Source organism: Chaetodon auriga, chromosome 13, assembly GCF_051107435.1.
Source record: "Chaetodon auriga isolate fChaAug3 chromosome 13, fChaAug3.hap1, whole genome shotgun sequence".
Taxonomy (NCBI): domain Eukaryota; kingdom Metazoa; phylum Chordata; class Actinopteri; order Chaetodontiformes; family Chaetodontidae; genus Chaetodon; species Chaetodon auriga.
The window spans coordinates 20,159,689-20,179,337 of record NC_135086.1 but is presented as its reverse complement, the minus strand read 5'-3'; the positions used below and the strand labels follow the sequence as shown (position 1 = coordinate 20,179,337).

At 42.2% G+C, this 19,649-nt stretch overlaps 1 protein-coding gene across 3 annotated transcripts in view; it reads left to right on the top strand.

The window, feature by feature from the left end:
• The window catches only part of arhgef49 (Rho guanine nucleotide exchange factor 49), a 56,925-nt gene that overhangs the window by 19,115 nt on the left and 18,161 nt on the right, over positions 1-19,649 (top strand). For all 3 annotated transcript variants that reach the window (XM_076746791.1, XM_076746793.1, XM_076746792.1), the window contains exon 2: positions 15,116-15,270. The gene's annotated coding sequence lies outside the window, so the exon portion shown is untranslated. The remainder of the gene's footprint in view (positions 1-15,115; positions 15,271-19,649) is intronic.

The window sequence follows — 19,649 nt, the reverse complement described above, 5'->3', positions numbered from 1 at the left end:
TTTGTTTATTTATGCATTAAAAAACAAATCCCAAAAGTATATCGTAATAATATTATAATGTTAATAAAATCAGGAAAGTGGCAAATCCTGTTTTTTGGCGACTGTGTGTAAGGGAACTCCACAACAACCTGAAGAACACACGCCTCTGACATGTCCCCATGAAGTTTGGCTAACACGTCAGCAACAGTTGTCTGTTTGCACACATTTGAAATGAAGCAGCATTGTCATTTATTTGGAGTTATCAGAAATTTTCAATCATGTTTCCACCTGATGAATGTACGTCCAGTGTCTGTGTCCACCATCTCGTCTCTTACTGTGTCTGCCTGCTGTTTGCTGCTGGGCAGGCAGTGTACAGTGGGTGCTGTCTGCTGTCTGCTGCTGCTGAAGATGAGGTTATTGACAGTTGAGACTGAACCATACAGTAAATGTGCTCTAAAACCAAAACTATGAGCTAGAAGAGGCCAAAATACAAGTAGAGCTCCAGAGTTGGTTGTAATCTCTGTACTGTATATCTCTGTGGGTTCATCACTAAGAGCGACCCCTTTCACATTAGTCATCGGATTCATTGCCAATATAAATATATTGATTAATGCTTAATCGTTTTTGTTTAATTTTCAGTCAGTCCACTGCTCACGTAATTGATACTGATTGTTTCAGCTCTTACATAAACCATGAGTAGTTTGCTCCTGTCTGCTCCCTCTGAATAAGCTGTCTAGCATGTGGAGGAGGAAGACAACACACCACGCCAGCTGTAATTTCAACTGAGGGGGAAACAGACAAATAAGAGACAAGAGGAGTGCACACATGGAAGGATAGAGAGAAAAGAGAGGAGGAACAGAAAATAGAGGGCTGTAGAGTGATAGATGGCAGACAGGGAGACAGACAGAGAGGTAGTCTTTCACCCTGCGGGAAATTGGAAAATAAATTGAGTTGACACAGGCAGGTTTTGCATAGTGATATTGATGCTGGGGAGTGGGAGGAGAGAGGTTTGGACTCTGGGCTTAGAAAGTTCACGCGAGGCTAATCATCTCTGTACCCAACGGTTAGGACGACCAAAAGGCTTCCTGGGGTTAGTAATTAGGAATTTCCATCTGCCATTGATAAAAAGATACAGGAGCCGCTCTTCAGTGGCCGCTGCTAGCAGCCTTTTGTCTAATTAAATGGCACTTGAGTTTGTCCTTTGGAATATATTAGTTAGAATGGGTAACAGGAAACCCAGTTCTTCTAGCAACAATTGTTTTGAATCAGCCTGCAGACATATTTCAGCTATTATTAGAGCATCTTGTGGGAATATCTTCTTTATGGTGTTGGTCAGAATATGAAGTGGTACCCAGTGTGGGATGTCAGGCTTGATTTTCAGGGCTCAGAGGGTTTTGATGGCTTGGAGCAGACAAACAGACAGACAGACAGACAGACAGACAGACAGACAGCGTGTGAGGTGTGATGATTCACTGATATGAGGGAAAGCATCTCTTCTGTATCTTCTTCTTCTCTGTCTTTTCTTTGTCACTTTCTTCTTCCACTCTAGCTACATTTTGGAGAGTTCAGTGTCACACCGGTTTCTTATGACAAACTATACAATAGGTGTAGTTTAGAAGAGAGATGGGCTGCATCCTAAGGGAGGTGGAGGGGCGTGGTTAGGGTCAGGGTAGTTGGTATGGGATAGCTTAAAAAGGCAGACCAAAGAGGTTATAGTGGTTACATTAAAGCCTTCATACAGCCTTCACGTGTTGATGCTTGTTAGTCAGGTCCCTATACACTATGGTGACATCTGATCAATGGCTCTCCTTCCTCATTCCCAATCCCAATGCAGAGGCAACCCCCGCACACTTTCCCTCCTCTTCATCTTCCTCCATGCTGCTAATCGTCACATCCCTGCAGCTCTGCCCTTTCATCACTCCCTCCTTCTCCCTGCTCTTCCCATCTCCTTTTCCTTCAATGCTTTTCCTGTCTCTGCTCTCATCTGAAAGCTCTCCTCTCCTCTCCTCCCCTCGCCTCTCCTCTCCTCTCCTCTCCTCTTCTCGCCTCCCCTCTCCTCCCCTCTCCTCTCCTCTCCTCTCCTCTCCTCGCCTCTCCTCGCCTCTCCTCTCCTCTCCTCTTCTCGCCTCCCCTCTCCTCCCCTCTCCTCTCCTCGCCTCTCCTCGCCTCTCCTCTCCTCTCCTCTCCTCGTCTCTCCTCTCCTCTTCTCGCCTCTCCTCTCCTCTCCTCTCCTCTCCTCTCCTCTCCTCTCCTCTCCCCATATATGGTTTAAGCCAATTACAAGCCTGTCCTTGGCTTCTGGAGGAGAAAGAAGAGGGGCTTTTCCTGCTCTCCTCTGCTCTCTTTTATTTCTCTCCCTCCTCCTCTTTCTCTCTTCTTTCCTCTCTTCAAAGAAGGTGTGAGTCATGCGATGATATCCAGAATGCCTTCAGCACATACAGATCCTTATAGGCGTCTGTAGGAGCCAGTCGGTCGATATCCAGGTCATGATGTATCTCTGATGGATCCTTGTTAAAGCTGACAATGAGCTGACAAGAAAGGCTTTTTGAAAACATTGACACCCCCACAGCAAGGTCAAGGGGCAGCATTGATCCAAAGAAAAGGAGGTGACTACGAGAGCACGTGGCTGAATTTAAAACAGTTGATTTAGTATCTTGGTTATCTTTATATATCTTATCTTTATAGGTTCAGAGATTCTTTTCACAGTAATATGACCACATATTTAATCGTTTCTTTAATTGTGTGGACAAAATCAGGTGTCATCTTTAAGTCATTTCTGATTGGGTAAAAGGAGGGTCTCTTATTTTGAAAAGAGGCTCCTCAGTTGCAAGCAGCAAGACGTCACTGAAACGTTATTCGTTAACTGACTTTTTAATCAAATATGAAATCTAATTATAGATAGACCAGTGGTTTTCATCCTTTCTGACTAGTAATACCCTGAAATGATGCATGGTCTATTTGTGGTTTCTTGACTGTAAAAAGGTCCTCTCATGGTTTTTGTGAGTTTTGCTGTCATCGTAGGTTCTCCTTCATGCTTAGAAAGGGAGGAGCGAGGCGAGGGGTATTCAGTTGGTTGCAATCTGCATGTCACTAAATGCTACACTCTGGTCCTTTAAGTGATGGGGTTTCATATTCACGAACGCAAATAATCAGCTAAAGTTAAAACAGCTTAAGGGAGCTCTGTTTCCAGTGTGCCAGTACACTTCTATTGTATTCACTTAGGTTTTTTACTGTCCGGTACCTATCTCACTGAGAATTTGCGGATGTGCACACATGTATTCTGGCCTATTTGAATAAACAGCTAATGGTGTCTTTCTAGTGAGGACTGTGTCGTTTGGAAACTTCCCAAAAAGCCAACTTCAAGTCGACTTTAAAGTCAACTAGGGTCTCTTATTTTGAGAGGAGGCTGACAGCAAGGCACCAATGAAACATTTTCCTCTTTTATTCACTCGTCCGGGGCAGCTGCCTGTTATCCAGTGAGTAAATAAAACACAGCAGAATCTGATTATTCTTTTCTTGAGTGACAGTCTGGTTAAGTAGAGGGAGACGTGCTTTGATGGTACACATGACTGATTTTTCTCTTTTTCTCTCTGCCTCCATCATCAGTCTCTATTTCTCTTTTCTCTGTCCACCCTCACCCTCTCTTATCTCCCTGTCTCCCCTCATTCCCGGTGATGGGAGTGACTCACAGAGCCATCTGCTGCCTAGCAAATCCTCTCCTGCCTTATTACCCTCCTTTTGTTTATTAACGCGACTCCTGGGACGGCAGTGATACCTCTATCTATGTCTTTCTCTACTTATCCCTCTGTCTAATCACCAAAACCTCTCCTCCTCTTCTGTCCAGTCAGGCTTTTATCACGTATTCCTCTTACACTCCCTTTCACCTCCTCAGCTGGATACGCTCCCTTCATTTCACCTGATATCATTTTTTCCTTTCCTCTCATCTACCTCTTGCTTTTTCTCCCAGGAGACAGATTGCAGGAATGAGGTCAGACACTCTGTGTGTGTGTGTGTGTGTGTGTGTGTGTGTGTGTGTGTGTGTGTGTGAGAGAGAGAGAGAGAAAGAGAGAGAGAGGGAGCATATGGATATGAATGTGAGCTGTTTGTTGATGTTTTGTTGATGTAGGTGTTACTGTTGCTGATGTCATTATGATCCCCCGCAGAAATGACAACAGTCACAAGAAAACATCCTGGGGGAGGTGTGTGCGTGCGTGTGTGCGTGTGTGTGTGTGTGTGTGTGTGTGTGTGTGTGTGTGTGTGTGTGTGTGTGTGTGTGGATCACACATAGACTGAGCACAAACATTGGCCTTGTGAGGTAATTAGAGTCAGATACAGCATCCACAGTTTCAACTGTTTTGCTTACTGGGGCTGCTGAGTTTTCCTGGAGCTCAAATTTTTCACACTCCACAGTCACATTGGTTTTGTAAGGAGAAGTAAATTCAGTTCTGGCCTGATGACCCTAAACCCAACAGGCATTTGTCTTTCAAGGCTAACAAAACATCTTTAGATATTAGATATGTTTAATGATCTAATGAGTTGATCAACTACTTTTTTTTTTTTACATTTTGGTCCATTGCACATACAAACACCACTTGGTAAACATCCAAAATACAGCAAGTCATCTTACAGTAACATGCACACAAATCAAAGAGGAAGACAGATCAGTCGTGGGATTATGCACCTGTATAATTTAAAAATATGTCTAAGTAGTTTTTATTCTACTTGAGTAAAAAGGTCAATCTGACCATAAATTCCAGCTACCAACTGGGAATTTCACTGTGGAGATAAGGGAAGAGTTTTTTTCAGACATTCAGGGCTCCAGAAGTAAAAGTCTTGTTTATTTTCTGCGCAGACAGTTTCAGATGACTGACAGTTGGAGCACTTCTGTGGCTGGGGTGGAATTCATGAGGACAAAACAGACAGCTGCACAAGCCTGTGTACATTATAGCCAAAGGAGATAAATCAACCGTGCCTCCTAAGCTGCATGTCTTTAAAAACATCCAATCATGGAGCATAATATCCTGTGAGAGCGTTCAACACAAGCTGAAGCTTAACATTTTGTAGAAACCTAATAAAACATTCAGCAGTTTGAATCAGTTCGCTTTCAGAGTCTGGGTCACTTTAGGATGAATTAGGGAACTAGGATGCCATGTTTTTCCTTCATTTGACGGACATCACATTCGGAATTTGCTGCAGCTCTGATTTTTGCATCTGACAGGCTTCTTCTCCAGAGCAGCGGTGGATCAAGCTCTTTGGTGTCGTAGAATTTGGAGTCTCTCGCCAAACAGAGAAACAACATGATGCCTCAGAAATACAGTTGAAATAATTAATATCAATAATTTATTCATATATGATTAATCTCTGTGTTGAGGAATATTAAAGATATCTTTAAAATAATGTTTTGTAGCACCTTCTGGCTCCCTTTACTTCACAAAAAAACTGCATGAACAAAACTGTAGCAGCTAAAGATGATGAATGAATGATGGATGTCAAAAGTGGAAGGATGGACTGATAGAAGGACAGTTTGTAGTTTTAATGATGCTGTTTGTGGTCATTTGAGGATCCAATAGTATTATGAAAGCTTTAAGAAACAAAGATGTTCCTCTGGTTGTTGAAACGGTGCATCTGAGCGCTCAGCCTTGGGCGAGTGGCCTCATCCTGAACTCATTATTTCTCTGTGTCACTGAAATGTCAGCCCTGTGCTTCAGCTTTCCATCCACTGCTACGCAAAGCTACATGTAGACATTACTCATTACAACACACTCTGTCTCTTTCTGTTTGTCTCCATGTCTCTCCGTCTGTCTCTCTTGCTTCTGAGATGAGGCACAATTCTTGCAGCACCGATGAGCAGTGATGATGGGAGCGCTTCACTCCTCAGAGGAAAAGATACATGGCACGCTTAGAGCTTCATAAACGTGTTCATGAGATATCCTGTGTGCAGACCAGAACTTTAAACTGTCACATGGCAGTGCAACCACCACTTAAAAGCCGTATCTGTATCTACCTGTTGGTAGGATGCCAAGTTGAGTGAGATCCATAACCCTCCATCAGTCGGTAGCAGAGACTGGCTGTGTTGTGACAGAAAACCACATTTCTAATCGAGTGACAAATACAGATGCTCAGACATTCACACACACACTTATTGAGATTATGCCTTTTTTTTTTTTTATCAAGGCTTGTTTTCCTTTGTGATCACTGAGTAATTACACAGCGTGCTGCTTCATCAATTAAACATGACGTACACATCAATTGCGTCTGGCATTGATCACAGATATTGTGTGCGTGTGTGCGTGTGTGTCTGTGTGCGTGCGTGTGTGTGTATGTCTGTCTGTCTTTGTTTCTTCCTCTTAGTGTGACTGTTGACCTGAGCATCATTTCAGGTGTTTCATGTTGTGTCGACACAAAGCTGAGATTTGGCTCTGAATTTATGGATACATGACATGGTTTTTTTCATTGTCAGTGAGTTTGCTGATTATTTTCTTCATTGATTAATTAATCATTTGGTTTATAAAGTGTCAGTAAATGTTCGAAAAATGTGACATGTGAAGGTGACATCTTCGCTTTGCCTGTTTTATCTGAACAATAGTCCAAGAAAAAAAGACATTCAGTTAACAGTTGAAGAAGAAGAAAAGCACCATATCTCACCCACCATGCCAGAAACAATTAACTGATCAGCAAAATAGCTGCCAGTGGTTTTTCTAAATAAAATATTACAACAATGTAAGGATGAAAACTGTATTTCAGGAAGGCATGTTTGCACAAACAGCATTCTCAATTACAATCGTACCCTGACACTTTCTGGAAGGAAAGAGAATCGAAAAACAACCAAGAAATCCAGTAAGATAAATGAATAATACCATAAACCTGAAGAACTCTCCATTTAAAGTAACAACCAGATCAAGCATAATATCAGACCCTCCATGGATCACTTCAAAGCTCCAGTCTTTCCAGAGCACTTTATCTTTATTACAAGGTCTCATATCACATGATAGCTCCGGTCTTCATTTGCATGAATTGGCTCCTTTGAACCGTCTCTCCTCGGTGGAGAAGACTCCCTCTTTTGTCCTCTTTGAATATGTACTGATCTGCAGGGCTGCTCATGAAAAACCTCATGCAAAAGAAGCAAAGCGTTTACTCCCTGGTCATCCTCTCTCTGTATAATTCATCTGCAATATTTCCACCTCCCAACACATGAAATATGAATGAGACCCAGATGACCTGGACAGAAGAAGAAGGACACAGTACAGGCTGTTTTGTAGGTACTCTTCACCTCCACACTATAAAGTGATTTTGTCATTTGTTTTTACCTTACTTAGTGCATTTAACTTCACAATGGAGTGCAGCAACACTATTTGGACTATTTGCTAGTATTTTAGAAGAAATGTAGCTTCTGAGCACACACATGTAGCTGCTGTAGCTGTGTTGAAACTGCCATGTGCCTGCTGAAAAACGCAACCACACATCAGGATTGGAGTGGCTATGGAGACCCCACATGAGCACCAGAAGAGCTGCCAGCTTGGGCGTCTTTCATTTCTGATGCCTGTGGAGACAGTAGTCAAGCTTAAAGGTGCCCTGAGGAGTTCTCCTGTAAACAGTTTTTCTGTTTACAGTCTGTGTTCAGCACCAAAATGTTTATCCTTGAGGTGTTGAATACATTTCCTTCCTCCTAGAACGTTTGTCAAGACAACTTTTTATTGTTTTAAATCATTTTTATCATCATTTTATCACATTGTTTACATGCTTGCAGACTTCTTCACTGTCTTGGTGCATTGCTACGGTTGTTGGTGCATTACTGCCACTAACTGTCGACTGTCAACAGTCGGCAGAATACTGTGAAGTTGACAGCAGGGTGTGAATTGCGTGCATGTGCATGTGCATCCTCATGTTCATACACAAAAGCTAAGACACAGGGGTCCTTTAGGCAGGCTGAAGAAGACCTCAGATATCTAAACACACATCTAGCAAAGCTGATCCAGCTGCAAACCTTCTGCTGTTTGATTTTTTTAATACTGCTTCCTGCTACTTTTCAACACATAGCCAGCCTTTACTGTAGTGACTATGACTTCTTTTTTACTTTAACTCTGCAGGTCAAAATAACCAGTTTCAGATTCCTGCACAGTTGAGCTCTCAGCTGCTATAGTAAATCGTCTCTCCTGTACAACTCTGTTCATCTCCCCAGAGACTTGTAGTTCTACACATACCACAGTCATTCTGACTAATTAACTGTACTCCTCCACACTTCCACCTTTGATGTTACCCGCACTCAGCGTCTCGCAGACCCACGCCCACTCTCATGCCTCCCCTCCCTCTGAGTGTAGGTGTTGCTGACAGTGCCCCCGGGTGGTGCCTCATTAACCCACATTTCACTGGCTGATGAGAAACAGTGAGGGGGGTTAGGTCTCTGTGTGTGTACATGTGGGAATGTGTCTGAGAGGGAAGAAATGGTAATGTTGAGTGTTGCCTTTGAAGAAACTCTTCAGCATCTGTATGCAAGAATGGCAGAAGCTGGAAGCTGTTTTCTTTTTCATTTTACAACCTTTTCTCCTGGTTTAGATCACCCAGTTCCTCCTGTATTACAGATGCTGCAAATGCTGTATTTTTTTATGGTTGGAAGTTGGAGCTTAGAGTTGGGAACGGCATCATTTCCAACCTCATGCCTCCAAGCTCCCAAAGTCAGGAAAACGTGTGATGCAGCAAAGTGTTTGGCTGCTCACAAGCATATGAAACATTTAATTATGCCGATGTAAGCAACTTATAATTGTATATCAACATACTGAGGACACACATACCCCACGATGGACTTACAGTCCATAGAATGGTGTAAAGTCCTTCAACAATTTAAAGTGTGTATGGATGTCTCTTTTTTGCCCTGACCCAACTGGTATCTCAGAACTCCTCCTTTTTCCCCTCTGTTTTGGATTTAAAAACCTCTTTCTCCTTGTTTAATTTGGCCAGTTTCCCCATGTATCACAGTCCATATCATTGGTGATGCTGCATTAAAAGAGATTTAACATGACATTCCTATAACATTACCTGAGGGCAGTTTTAAGAAAGAATCAATATGGCTGAAATAGAGATACCGTCTTCTTATGTTTGCATTCCTCTTCTCGGTCTAAACCCGGCTTCTACATTACCCACAATGCAACTCTGCCACCAGCAGTTTGGAGTTAGTGTGTGCTATGCTAGTAGCGGCTAATGTGACTTCAAGCTGCTGTCCTCAAGCAGGGATGCCACAGATGCGACACTGAACCCTTTTCCATTGTAACCATCAGTTTCCCTTGATGTAGAAACTCCTGATATGCTGCTCAGGATGCTGCTGAACTCGGTCTCCAGGACACATGTTGGCTGCATTATGTGCAAAAGTGCATGTGCATCCTTAGATCCCACATCTGTTCCAACCAGGTGCTCTACCACTCCCCTACATCTGTTTTCTCATCCCTCTTTGCCTGCTTCTCTGATTTCTTCCTCATACCTCCTCACCTCCTTAATTTGCATCCTATTGCAGCCATTTAGTAAACTAATCCTTCTAGTAGCAGTTAATGTACAGCCTGCACTGATCCTCCAGAGCTCTAATCTCTCCTCCTCTCCTGCGTCCATCCTCTTCCTGGATGGAGAGCCACTTCACTTTATTAGGATACTAGTTTCTTATTACCTGCTTACCTCTGTGCAAGCCTCTCCTGTGTGTGTGTGTGTGTGTGTGTGTGTGTGTGTGTGTGTGCGTGTGCGTGTGTGTGTGTGTGTGTATGTCTGTCTGTCACAGCGATTGTAGGTCAACAGGATAATAAAGAAACAAACCCACAATATTTGATTTACAACTATAGAAAATTAAGAAAAACAAGCAAATACTTTAGTATTTTTGCCTGATGCTGCCTCAAGTTTCACTTGACCAAATACTGTAATTGGTTAACTGTTATTAATTAACAGTAATTATAGCAATTTTTAGCTGAAAACAATTATTTATATGTTTATGCCACTTATAAATGTTTGCCTGCAACATTAACCCTACAACACAGTATCTGAGCTGGAAATATCAGTTGCAAAGGAGAAACCCACCCTATCACAAATCTATAGTGATAATGCCGGTCAGTTTTCTTATGTAAGACACTGCAGATAAACATCTAAATCAATAGACCAACGCTGAGCCCACATCGAGCTGGGGGGATTGGAGCTTTATGTGGATAGACTTTCACAGGGATAAAGACTCAAACTGCTGGATTAACAGATGATTTACACGCTGAGAGGGAGGCGGGCAGGTAAGCCATCAGACAGGCGCATTATTTATTCAAAACGGCAGGATGCCAGTAACAACTATATGAGATGTGAATCACATATCAGACATATAAAAGGCCAGTAAATTCATACGAATGCTCACCTTTAAAGAGCTTGAAAGTATAAAGCTTGTCATTTCTGTCTTTCTGAAGCGTGATCACTGTAGTCAGCTTGAATTCATGGCAGTGGTGACTAAAACTCTCATCTTTGGTTATGTGTTGATCTCATCTATATTATATGGTTTGTGCGCTTCATGTCCTTTTGTTATACGTCTTCTGTCTTCCCTCCACTAAAGCACTGTGTAACTACAGTTGTGAAAGTGCTTTAGAAATGTAGTTTACACACTCACTTAGTCAGCTGTTCCTGCTACATGATCCACTTCTTCACTGTCCATAAGCTGGCTCAGGGTGTTCCAGTCATTGATTTGTCAAAACATGTCTACATACACTGCTTCTTTATCATGCTGCTGCTGTCTCCAAGCTGGTGTGTTTAGTCATATTTTGGCAAAACTCCTCTGAGTTGCAAAATACTGAACATACAGACAGACAGCGAAAGAGAGGATTATGCTGCAGAAGTGGTTGGCAAAGCTTCTCTGGAGCATTTTTGCCAACTGAATTCAAGCCGACAGCCTCTGAAGGAGCAAACAGATTTTTCCAAACATCTCTCCAGTTAAGCGGCCATAAATGTTTGATGGCCAAAACGAGACGTTGGATGGAGTTTGCCTGAAACCAGGAGTGAACTGATGAGTCCTTTGATGAACTCGAACATCTCACAGTATTCTCTAAATGTCATGCAAATAGAAGGGAGTGAGATTTTAATACAGGCAGCGATAGCGCGCATTTTGCATTTGATGATGACTATGACTTCATGACTTCTGCGCCGTGTCTTGCCGAGCCTCCTCACCTCACCTGACCGCCTTACATGTACGCTCCCTGCTCCCTCTGTCACAGGGTACGTCACTGTTGCTGCAGGCTGTTGTTGTGGCTTCAGGGGCTCAGAAAAGAGAAATCAGTCGGCTGTATTTCGCTGTTGGCTTTTGTGCAAAGTGAAATATCACAGCAGCCGTCGGTGTTCGAGCCATGTTTGAGTCCAGACTGCATGCCAGCACAGTATGTAGACAGCAGTCTGCCATTTTCTGCCACATGCTGAGCGGTAGGCACAGTGTGTCTGTGCACTCGAGCATGTGCACACCCACACGTTTGTAGTGCTACCAAGAGGTAAACTTAAAGCTACACTAATCAATATTCTTTATATTGCCTTTTGGTGAAATTCTTAGATTGTAACAGTTCACTTTTCTATCTTGCTTTCACATCTATCTGACTCAGTGGCACACCTGGTGTAAAATGCAGTGTAGAAAAAGAGGACAGCAAGAACAGATACGTGATCAAATTGCCTGCAGAAGTTGTCCTCTTAACTCTACTGCCGCTCAGCGCCCAGCCATGACTGGACAGGCTTATGTCATTGTTTTCCCAAAGCTGCCATGGCTGGCGTTTTCAGATTCAGCCACTCAGGAGACTGTTCTCACAAAGCTCCATTTTTGAGTTTGAAAACCTCTGAACAGCGTGGATAGAATAAACAGATTCAAAAGTCAAGTATAAATGTATTTGGGTTAGTGTGTGGACATAGTCTCTGTTTGTCTGACGGTGTGTCCTCTCCACTCTTGGCCTCACAGTGAGCTTTCTGTCACACTCCTGCTGCGTCTTCCAGCTGTGCAACCATTAGCCTGCCTTTCAGTCACACACGGCACAGAGCTTCACGTTCAGACACCTGCTGAGTCCCAGCACACATCGCTGGGAGGTGAACTTCATGTCATGTTGGTTTAAAGGGTGTTTAAATATCCTTAAACAAACCACTGGCCTACCTGACAGACTTCTGCTTATGTTGAGTCCTATTACAGACTGTAGACACCAACTTCTTGCTGTAAATTCAAACATTTGTTTGTTAGCTTAGGTAACGCGCAACAATGGCCATAGATGTGCAAACTGTAAAACGCTGAGTCAGAGAGGTTTGATTCTATCCTCAAATTTTGAAGATGGGTTGGATTAGAAAATGGTGCAACCTTTGTGACAGCTCGTTGTTTGAAAGCACCTTAAACCTGAATAAAAAGAGATAAACCACTACATCTCAGACACAGAGTCAACAACAAAAAAAAAAAACTGCTTCAGAACGGTCAGATTTATTGCTATGCTGTTGTATTGGATTGTTTTAGTTTGCACATGTGCACCTAATAAAACTGGAAATCTGATACTTTATGAGTTGCCACAAAACAGCAATGGAATCACAGAGAAGTCAGTTTTACACTTTGTATGACTGTACATGAATGCATCATTTCAACAGAATTGAAATAAATCTGCACTGCTTTTACTATTAAAAAATATAGAATATGCTTCTTTTTAGGAAGAGGCAAGTTGTATATTTGGGCAATGTATTGAGAATAACATGTTGATGTAACACCTACATTCTTCTTATTGTGTTGTGTTTTTCACCACTGGATTCTTTCACTTTTAATCTCTGTTTTATATTGTGGATCAGGATATTTGTGAGTGCAGGAATGATTCACATGACAGAGAGCTGAATATATTTACTTTTTAAAATATATCTGTTTTTTTTATGGAATCACAATATGGAGTAATCTAAATGTATGATGATGAAATGGTGACACTTTCAGGCAGTTCAAGTATTAAGGTGTGTGTGGCTGAGAGATTGCCAGACAGTCTCTCTCTCTCATTCACTCACTCACTCTCACACACACACACACACACACATACACACACACTCCACAGCTGGACCAGACAGATGGAGGCGTGAGCCTGCATGTCTAAAGGGAACACTGAAGGTGTCAAAAACCATGGAGCACATTATTATCACCTCTGCTACGACTACATAGGATTCGAAAGGCATTCAGTCTGCAACACACACATACACACACACACACACACACACACACACACACACACACACACACACACACACACACACACATCAGTAATAAGACAGCCTGCACAGTCTGCTAAGAAACACTTCTGCATAGTTTAGGAGCTTCTGAAGCCCCCATCAGGAGAGGATGAATGAAACAGGCTGGAACGGCAGGGAATTGGCTCAGTGATTTAAACGCTTGCCGGATGAAAAGAGAGAAAATAAAATAAATAAATGGGTCACTTCAGTCAGTGCCGATAGCCAATTTCTTATTCCCTCTCAGAAAAGCCTATCAGTTTCAGTGGGATTGTCAGAGCGGGGTTATTCTGTGAGCAAGACAGCTGACAGAGAAGTCTCCCTGTGTGCAAAGTGCAGCTGAAGAGGCAGAATAAAAACACAGAGTCTTAAAATCTGTTTGAAATCAGCAGATCTGGTGACAAGCAAAATGTGAATGAAGTAAGCTGCATTGTTTTTGCAGTGGAGGAGCAGAAGGCTGCATGGGAAAAAAGGGAGGGTCCACTGGAAGACCTGTCAATCATTCAACACTCCTGGGATAGAGGGGGACTCATTTCTAAGTGACAGCCACTTGTCAAAGCTTCGGATGATGCAGCCACAGCACTCTCCGTCCCAGCATCCCGCGGGGGGGAGAGGGGAGGGGAGGGGAGAGGGGGGTGTTCACGTCAGAGACCATGTGACTGAGCTCTGAGTGGCAACACTCGGTTTCTCATCGTGTGGCTGAAGATGTTGGAGTGGTGGATGCAAGGTTTAGTGGAGCGGCTGTGTTTAAAGACGAGGTGGGGATCTTTTTTCTGATTATTCATCATTCCTGCAGAGCGGAGTTTCCCAGTCTGAGCTGTGTCTTTGATCTGAGCTGTTTCTGTCATGCACAGTTCAGACTCTTTTGTTTTATTTTGGACCTGCTGGCCTACATTACATTCAAGTCTGCTGTGCAGTTATGTTTGGAATTTGTGTCGTTTATCTCGCTGCTGTTATTCTTTTCTTTGTTTTGTAAAATGATGTTTTTAATCTACATTCTTTAACGAAACTTGAACTTCAATGCGATGATGTCAGTTAAGCTGTAGTAGTTCCTTATTTACAGTGTTTTATGCAAACAGCTGTTTATTTCTTAAACTGTACGTTTGAGGTGTTTTACTGCTGCTGCTGTTTATTGGACTTCATTTATTTCTTATTTGAAAGAGACAAATCACAGCGCACATCATATTTAATAATGTGTTGGCAGAGAACGGACTGCATGAATGTATTTGTTTGTTGATGTTTTTATTTTTCATTAATTTTTATCTTATTGTTTGACATGGACAAAGCATGATACACACATTGCTCCAGATTTCTTTTATTATGTATTTGACAAGTTCATGTCTAAATTGATTTCTTTTTTGTTTTCTTTATTGTTTATTTTTAAGATTCAATCACACTAGATATAGCTGAAAACTAATTTTCCTGTGTGGACCCTGGCGGACACCACCAGCATTGTTGTTGTTTCCTTTCTTATCTATAACTGTGAAACAAAATGATTGTATTTAATTTAAAGGAAATCTGAGTTGTTGCTTGGAAATACGATGTTGAATAATTATCCACAGCCTGTTTAACCTCTGACCGATTCAACACTCACACACACATGCTGTATTCAAGGTCTTGGCGCGAGGCGCGTAATCTGCTACTCTCTCCTGACAGAGAAACAGTAATTATGTAATTGATTCAGCATCTAATTCAATCTGCGAAAGGAGGACACGGTTTGTTTTACAGTATCAGGATACATCTGCCATTCAAGCCTCAAGTCTCTGTTGCCCTGTGCGTCTCCTGTCTAGCAGAGTGAAAAACAGCAGCACTTGGCAGAGAGAGCATCTCTGCGGTGGTGGTCTGTTGTTATGTTAAGAAAAAGCCGCTCATTGATTGATAAGCTTTTTTCTTCTTTTTCTCTCTTAACTTGTAGCTCAGGGCCTCGTCTGACTGACTCGGTGGAAACTGGAGACAGATTGCTGCACTGTATTGAGAGGAGACTGGAAGAGGAAGCCGGGCACTTTGGGATCTAAGCCAATGACCTGTATGAGGAGAGAGGCAGCAGAGAAGAAGCTTGATTAAAATGGGGTAAGTTTAGAAGATCAGACAGCGCGCTGCCAGCAGCTGCAGCAACTGCTGGCTGCTACAGAAAGATTTGTTTCCAAACCTGATCTCTGCAACATGATGCTCGCTGTTAGGTAACCTCTACCCAGTCAGAGGAGGGGAGATGTGCCGATAGCAAAACAGACACTGACTCACATATAACACAGTGATGTACACATGCACAGACAGAATTACACAGTGACAGTAGAGCCTTAAGGCACAAAAGTCTGCCACAATCTATAGAAATTCTACCAAAAACATGAAAAAGGTTTCTTGCTATAGGGAGATGCTTTATTGTTTTTAGTGAGCCTGTGAGGCTTCCTCTGGAAACCATCCTGTAAAATACAAAAATAATCTCAGAGCCTTCAACAATTTTTGTTCTGCCAAATTTCCAGTTGTTCCTGCATGATCCGTTTTAAAAAAAAAAAAATATATATATATATATATATAAATGAACTTCATTATCTTCATATATGAGGTAAACCGCTGCACCAGTATCAAGCAAAACTACACTTGATTCAAGAATTGTCTTTACATTTGTTTGTACTGGGAGTACTAGACTCCAATTCAGATTCAAGCGCATTAGTGAGGTCCAGTGCTGATGTTGGATGATGTCTGGTTCACAGTTGGTGTTCCAGCTCATCCCAAAGGTGTCGGATGTGGTTGAGGGCAGCTCTGTGCAGGCCAGTCAAGTTTCTCCACACCAAGTGGGGAAAACCATTCCTTCATGGACCTGGCTTGTAGCACAGGACCATTGTTATGTCTAAACAGGAGAGGGACAAACAAAAAATTAAGCTGGAAGCACGTTATTATCTAAAATGTCACTGTATGCCGTAGGTTTCACTTAATTGGAACTAAAGGGCCTAGTCTAACCCATGACAAGGTACACCACACCAGTGAGTCCACACACTTTTGTTTAAAATTTAAGGACTCAATAGTACACAAACTGACTTGTTAAGGTGGAAGTTTGTAAGTGTATTCAATAATGCAGAAACCGTGACAGTGAATCCGATCACATACATGATTTATTTCCCCATTTCGATGCTGTCGTCTTCACGCACCCTGCCATCATATCGAGAGAAGCCAGCTCCTGTGCATGCTGGGACACCGTGGCTGATTTACTGTCCTGCTGGTAGGATGAGTTATTCCTCAGTTAGCTCTGGTGGCAGAGGGAGCGGAGAGAGTACGGACCTCCAGAGAGCCTTTATACTGGCAGTAATTCAACCAGAGAAAGGGAGAAAGAGGGAGAGGGAGGGAGAGAGAGAGAGACAGAGAGACAGAGAGAGGCACAGGCATGCTGAGCAGCACGCTGCCTGCTACTCAGACACACGCTCATACTAATTAAACCCAAATTCCACACATCAGCCTTTTTTCTCCAATCACAACTGTGCACACAAGCACACACACACACACACACACACACACACACACACACACACACATATTCATGTCTGCCAAACAGGATAGCAGGAAAGCCTGTACAAGAATGCAGAGGCCAAGCGCTCCTTCAGTTTCACATGCCTTAAGGAACTTAAGATTCTTCGAGATGAAAAAAAAAGATCCTGGAAATGAAAGCATTTGTCAGACACTCTGAGGCAGAGCAAAGGAGGAAAAGCTTATTAAAAGCCATTATTTAACCAGGCATAATAATCATTATACACTGATCAGTTTTGACCTCACAGGGTCTGTAACAGCACAGAGATAATAATGGACAAGAAGGGAAGGGCGACGAGGCGATTCCATGAGACAGTGTAAATTTGTCATGTCAGGTGTTTTTTCTCCCTGTCTCCCTGACTACCTGCCATGGTAGTCATTCCTTTAGTGTCTCTTGTTGTATGAGCTCATTATGGGCGGTGGTTGACCCATTGGTTTGATTTAGGAAATGTTGTCTAAACCTTTATGGTCACCAGGAATCATTCTGACTTCAGTGATCCCCTGACTTTTGCTTGACTGCCATGAAAGCTGGATCACACACTCATGCTACCCTCAGTTACAATCACTGATTTTCATATAGCGCCATCATCAGGTCTTTTTTTAGTTTTACAATGCTTTGGTTTATGACCAAATACATGCTAAACTATTGACATTCCTGTCAGCCTCAGCTGCACCTTGCGTTTAGTGCTAATTAGCAAATGCTAGCATGCTAAATTAAGATGGTAAATATGACTGATTAGCAGAAGCATGTTAACATTGTCACTATGAGTATATTATTATACTCATGCTAGTATTTACCTCAAAGCACTGGTGTGTCAAAGTGGAGCCACACAGCGGTGCCACTGTAGCATCGCATGGGAGACTTGAAGTCTGGGTATATGATTTGTGCATGAATGTGATGATGTATACTGATTTGTCAGGTATTTCACACACTAGATTAACCAAAAAACTGACCTTGATGTTGGGTTTTTGTATCAATAGACAGTTTCGCAAAAGATTTTCTACAATATGTGCTATATAAGAATATATATACCAATATAGGATTACATGTGCTGTGTGGAGACTTTATCCGCATTGCCATGATGAGACAGTATAGCAGGAGTAAAAATGATTCCATCGCACAACAAAATGTCCACCACATGAAAGGATTCATTTTAGATCAACCGTCATGTCCTTGTTTTGGTTTGGAGCATCATTTAATAAGCAGCCAACAAATAAGATTTAAGGGAGAACGCCTGTGCTTGTTATGTTGGAGGTTACTGATGAACTCTGATTGGAGCGTTGCTTACCTGCAAGCGAGTGAGGAATGGAGATTTATCTATTACTGCAAAGCTGTGGAAAAGCACGGCGGCCTGTTCGTGCTCTGGCATTAGGGAGCATTTGAGTCTAAAGATGATTTGGGTTTTATTATTCACCTAATGCATCGGGGATGAGCCCTCTGAGTCCCTGTTTCATAATCACAGTCATAATCACAGCCCTAACACCGACTGTGATGTAGACAGAATATGAGATACGGATGATGGCCGTTTGGGCTGGGCGGTCGGCATGCTATTTCTTCTCATTACAGAGAAAGAGAGAGAGATGCAGTGCACCCAGCGCCGTCTTGCCTGCTTTCTCAGCTTCTGGCTAATCTACAACCGCTGTCTGATAAGTCAGAAGGAAAGAGCAGAGCCGGCCGTCAGTGGACAGCCGAGCAGTTATCTTCATTACTGTCGCCTCGGCTTACAGCTTTCTCTTAGCGTCACACTCATTTCCTCTGTCTCTGTCCCATCTTTGTCTCTTTTTCCACCTCTCTCTGTCTCTTCTTTCTTCCTCCTGCACTGTCTGTCTCTCTGTATCTGTCTCTCAATCTCATGTTTTAATAGCCTGACAAGCAGGGCAATAATCCCTCCATTATTATTCTTGCTGCAGAGAAAGAAAAAAGAAAAAGCCGGAGGGGGTAGACAGGGAGCCATTTATATCAAATGAATGTGATTATTCTGGTGAAGGAACCACGCTTCAGAGACAGTGTCTCTGTGTCCAGAGCTGTGCTTATCCAACATGTGGGTGGACTGTGCTGCTGTCCCCATTGCTGAAGACCCCTAACAAATCTGTCACATGGCCAAAGCCTGTGCAACCTGACAACTGGACTTTGTATGATATCATCACAATATGATTCCAATGAAAGTCATTTTGAACAATTTCCCAGCTTTCGATAGCAGAATTTTGATTTATTTATTTACTCATTTTAGGCTTTAGATCAGCTTTATCGCTGACTTTCAAATTAAGTAACATATTAATCTGTGTTGTGCTGCCAAACTGTGTTCAGAAGTTCCAAATTCAGTTCTGATACAAAGTTTCCAAAGTTAAAAAACAAACTTTTCCAAATCTGTAACTGCATTTTGTACATGTAGTAAAATGAATGTTGTGCATTAATTAATTAATGCAATAATAAATCAAGAAAGTGAAAGTCTATTTGATCTAATGACGCAGCCATTAAAACATGCCATCTTGGGGTCTTAAATAAAGTGTTTTTCAGCGTTATAGAGGCTTTTGGCCTTGTGTAATCCATCACTATGGACATCAAGTCATCAATAATTTTCACACTAACTACTTAACATGCCACAAAAATGTATCATTGACTGCTTAATGCATGTGAATTGATATTCACCGATGTGACTTTCACAGCTCAGCCCACGCAGTCTCTAACAGCTTGCTATTCATTTGCTTATTATACAGAAAATAATGTAAAACAATGGCTGCCTGTACAAGTTGAAAAAGACTCCAAAACGGTTAGCTGTGCTGTAAAATGATTTGTAGTTAACTGGATAAAATTTGCAAAATTGTTATTTTATTAGTGATGTTGGTGCAGACACAGTGACAACTTACACAGTTTTCTCTTTAGATACTGAACCTAACACAGCGAGAAGACCACAAACACAGTGTGGAAG